We start from the raw sequence: 5,247 nt of genomic DNA, 5'->3' as shown, positions 1-5,247 counted from the left end.
GGACTTTCGGCCCATCTCCACCCCTATTACTCCTTGCCCTCGTGAAGGAAGCATTTTCACAAGTTTTCTTTTTGGTGGGCTGTCCGTGCTTCCAAACACCTGGAAGTCACGACAGGGGCTTCTCCCCCACCTAGTAAATTTTGCCTCTGCATAAGTTACTCAGGTTTGGTTTTCTCCAATAATGAAACCCTTCCAAGGAGTTGGGGGGGGGGTCAAAACTTGTGACAAGCAGGTAGGTGGTTGGAGAGCAGCATCGGAGGGGGAGGGGGGAAGGAAATGAGAGGGGGAGGGGGGAAGGAAGCGAGAGGAAGCTTTCCCAGTTTTTACACAAGCCGGAGCCTGAAAAGTTGCCAGAGCGCGTGCGGCAAGGAGACTAAAGAAGTGCTATTGTGGGTCGAGTGACCTAGAACTGGGAGAAAAGAAAGCGCGGGAGAACAAGCACCTCTTTCAGCCGCCGAGGAGGAATCCCCCGGATCTCCTCCAGCCACAGGCTGCCCAACCAAACCGGGGCAAAGCCAAGGCGCCGCTCTTTGCGCCGCGCATTTGGAGAGGCCACTTTGGAGAGGCCACAGCCGGAGGGCGCGGCGCAGGCGGCCAACTTGCGCTCCCGCGCTCCGCCCGGCAGCCTAAGCAACACACATGAGGAAGCAGCGGCAGAGGACTCCCCGTCCCCAGTCCCAGTCCCCCACCCCAAGGGACTCGTTGGGGGGTTGCAAAGCCCCCCACCCGCGGCAGGCAGAGAGCTTGATGGAGGTTTCTGCCCAGCCAGCCCAGCTTTGCGCCCTGGAAGGCGGGGGCGACGCGACTAACCTTGCCTGGTGAGGTCCAGCGGCGGCTCCGCTCGGCGCTGCTGCGGAAGAACGCACAACTGCCATTTTCTCCATGCAGCCCTTTTAAGCAGCCGTGTCCCTGCTTTGCGTGCTCGGGCTCCTAGGCGCCTCCAAGCCCCCTCGCAACACGTGCACCCATTGGCTCCTGAGACGCGGGTCCCGGGCAAGGGCGAGTTCCGGCCTTGCTCCGGGGCGGAGAGAGACGCGCGCCCGCGAGAGCGCGGTCTGAGGCTGCGAGCGGAACCAGGAGCGAAGGAGGCAGCGGCAGGGAAACAGGCGCTGCTTCCTCGACCATTTTTAAAAAGAGGGCTTCCCCCCTCGCCCTCGCCCACCACCCGCTGCCCCTGGCCCAGCCCGCAGCTACCTACCTTATCGTCGCCTCGACGCAGCAGCCAGCAGCAGCTCCACACCAGCAGCAGCAGCCACACCTCCGGAGGGAAACTGCTGCTGTCTGCTGCTGCGCCTGCGCTGGCAGAAACGAGGCACGACGCATGAGCAGAGCAGCACAGCAGCAGCGCCCTCAGCCTCCGGAGGGCGGGCTGCCGGCCAGCTGGAGGGCGGCTGCTGCCGCTGGCCAGCTGGAGAAGTGGACAGGCGTATCCGCCCCGGAGCCGCGGCAGAGGTGTAAAAGAGCCGCATGCGGCTCCGGAGCCGCAGGTTGCAGACCCCCGCCCTAGACTCTGTGGTTTAACCCACAGCGCCACCTGGGTCCCTACATTAGGGATAGTTGCATACAAAAATACAATACAAAAAACATTAGGGATCGTTGCATACAAAAATATTAGGGGGGGGAGTTCACTAAGATACTGGTGGATTTTCACGATGACTTTTAAAAATAAAATAAAATCACAAACTGATGGCTGTTACAGGGAAGAGCAAACAAGCTAGTTTTTCTCTGCTCTGGAGGGTAGGACCTGAACCAATGGCTTCAAGTTACAAGAAAGGAGATTCCGACTAAACAACAGGAAAAGCTTTCTGACGGTAAGAGCTGTTCAACAGTAGAACGTCCTCTCTCAGGAGGTTGTGGACTCTCCTTCCTTGGGGGTTTTTAAGCAGAAGTTGGATGGCCATGGATGTTTTAGCTGAGATAACTGCACTGCAGGGGGTTGGACTAGATGAAGGTACCCCTTCTGACTATACAGTCCTATGATTCTATGGTTCTATGACATGGAAATGTGGAGAATTGAACACTGGAAAAACGAGAAACTGAAATAAACCAATATAGACAGATTCTCCAAATCCTAATAACACCATAGCTTCAAAATTGAACCAGTGTGCCCTTAACTCACAGTCCCTGTACAAATTCATCAGCTCAAGTTTTATTTATCTATTGATCCAAACCACTGTTGTGTTCTCTTCCAGTGTGGTGTAGTGGTTAAGAGCGGTAGACTCGTAATCTGGGGAACCGGGTTCGCGTCTCCACTCCTCCACATGCAGCTGCTGGGTGACCTTGGGCCAGTCACACTTCTCTGAAGTCTCTCAGCCCCACTCATCCCACAGAGTGTTTGTTGTGGGGGAGGAAGGGAAAGGAGAATGTTAGCCGCTTTGAGACTCCTTCAGGTAGTGAAAAGCGGGATATCAAATCCAAACTCCTCCTCTTCTTCTTCTTCTTCTTCTTCTTCTTCTTCTTCTCTTCCTCCTTCACTGGAATAATAATATGGAAAACAACCAGAAAACAATATCCTTTGCACCATTCCTTACAGAGGTTCCCCCCCCCCGATACTCCTTTTCAGCTTTTTCTTCTTTCGTGTAGTTTTACCAGCTGAAGGAAACTTAGTACATTCCCTCGAGTAACGTTTGCACATTCAAGCCTGTAATTGGAATATTCCTAGAAGGAATCATTAAAGTTTCCTGCAGGCAGCTGGGTGAACCTGCATCTTCTGTTTTGCCACACCAAAGGAATAAAAATAAATCCACCGTCTAATTTAGCAATAATTAAATCAGAAAGAAGCATAAAATTATGAGGGAAAGTTAATTGTGCAGGTGCTTTCCAGATGTGAACGATACAGCTCTTTAGCTTAGCGCATTTCCCACAAACTAATATATATATATTTCCCCGGCTGTTAGCTGCAGCTGAGCTCAGAGGAAAGAGGGAGAGTGACAGGGAAGGGGTGTGTGTTTGTGTGTATGCAAGTGTGTGTGACTGAGTGACACTCACACCCACATGCAAGTTCATGCAGTTGTAACATTTTCACAACTCCACATTAATGTTTCCCACTGATCAGTCTCGGCAGCGAACCCTCCCATTGCATCCATGGAAAGTATTACAAGGTCCCAGGTTCAATTCCTGGTGTTATGTATTGAAGTTCTCACCCTAGGCCACTAGGGGTGTGTGTGTGTATATAGTTCATTCTGCTGCAGTTTTCACTCAGGTCCGCACATGCAAATGAAGGATTGAGAAGTGACGTTCAGGGATTGGGTAACTACAGAAAGTTGTTACTGTTGCATTGTAGCTGTGTTCTATATAAGCAGGCTGCTGAGCCCTTCAGCTCACTTCTGTTCCAGCCTGAGAATAAACAAGAGCTGCTTGGAAATCACTGTGTCCACCCACAACTTAACACCTGGCATCTCCAGGTAGGGCCAGAAAAGATTCCTGCTGAAACTCTTGAACACTACAGCCATCCCCATTGGCCCAATCCCTTAATCCTGGATGAGGCTCCATAAAAAAGCTCTGCATGCCGTTTTAGCAGTGGCGAGGAAGTTTTAATGTCTGAGGTCCTTCACCAGGGAGTTTCGAATGCAAAGGTTTGATCTTCTGTTGTATCATCTCCACTTTCCTTCTACCCGTTTCGCACAAATTTCTCACAATTTTCACAATTTTATATACAAATTTGCTGAATATACACCTTTTTTTGCAAAGCAATTTCCTCTAATATGCTTCTTGCTTCTATTTTTTATATGTACTCCGTATGCATTCTTATGCACAGTATATTATCCCAATATATGCATTTTTGTACTGATTCCTTGGGCCAGAGAATTTGGAGGTGGTTCAACGGCCATCCTTTCAAAGAATGGCTGTGTTGCGGTTTGCTCGCTGCTTCAGAAATTGCATGCTAGGTAAATTGCGCCTTTAAATGCACACCAAATAAATTTTATCCCCCATTCCTTATGCATGAGTACACTACATACAAAATCAATCCCCACTGGAATATTTGGTATCACAGATAGGCTAACATGGAAAAAATTGCCTTGAGATTATTACCTAATTTACCTAAGAGATTATTAATCTCTGTTAAATGATTTTGAGAATGCAGCCCTATATGCCTGAAAAGACTCTAAAACCAGACCGGAAAGTAATTGCTGCTAGTACCTCCCAGTTTATTTGTATTGTTCTCCAAAGCTGATTGTTCCAATTGATATTCTATATGTGTTCAGATGTTGCTAGGGAAAGGATGCGGCTACAGAAGGAAGGAATTACGGAATAAAACATGTTGGCGGAAGCCACGTGGTTCGTTGTTGCTTAGCGACGCTATATCCCACTTCTTCCAGCACGCCTCGCCTTCCCTTGAGACCAATCAGATTGGGCACTGAAGTACTTGGGAAGCTAAGGATGCTAAGTTAAAGACCAGCTGCTTTATGGGATGCAAAGGAAGCTACGCTAGGTCATAAAAGGGGGCGGGCGAAGAATCCAAAACCCACAGTGGTGCCATAGCTTTAATGGGACCGAAACCAAAAAGGCAAGTGTCAAGTTTTCCAGAACTCAGCCATTGCTTCCTTATCCCAGGAACCCAGGTGTAATCTGGAAGCCGGAGCACCTAGCAGAGATGGGCAGCAGAACATTCCAGCTTTCGCTTATGCCGGGTTCTGGCAGGGGGTTGACTGAGAGGAGGCACCCCTCTGCTCAGCTCTCTTGGCTGAGTCAATGACGCAGGTGTCATTCCGTTGGAGCCAACTTCCCCCTTCCGCCAGCTGAATGTGCAGATCCGCAGTTGGCCCACTGGGAGTATCTCAGAGCCCAGTGGAGAGCACTAGCCGGGCAATCTGTGGGGGGGAGGGGTCAGGCTGAGCTGCCTCAGGATCCACTGTCATTTCCATGTTTTGTTTTTGCATTTGATTCATTTAAATGTTTGATTCATTTAGAAGAAGATGAAGAAGAAGAGTTTGGATTTCATATCCCGCTTTTCACTACCCGAAGGCGTCTCAAAGCGGCTAACATTCTCCTTTCCCTTCCTCCCCCACAACAAACACTCTGTGAGGTGAGTGGGGCTGAGAGACTTCAAAGAAATGTGACTAGCCCAAGGTCACCCAGCAGCTGCATGTGGAGGAGTGGAGACACGAACCCGGTTCCCCAGATTACGAGTCTACCGCTCTTAACCACTACACCACACTTTCTTTTATTACTTCAGCTTATAAACAAATAAACGGAGTCTGAATATGAAAACACAGCCTTTCATGGATATTTGGTCTGGTTCACCAA

This window comes from Lacerta agilis, chromosome 5, assembly GCF_009819535.1.
Source record: "Lacerta agilis isolate rLacAgi1 chromosome 5, rLacAgi1.pri, whole genome shotgun sequence".
NCBI lineage: Eukaryota > Metazoa > Chordata > Lepidosauria > Squamata > Lacertidae > Lacerta > Lacerta agilis.
Note: the sequence above shows the minus strand (reverse complement) of the source record.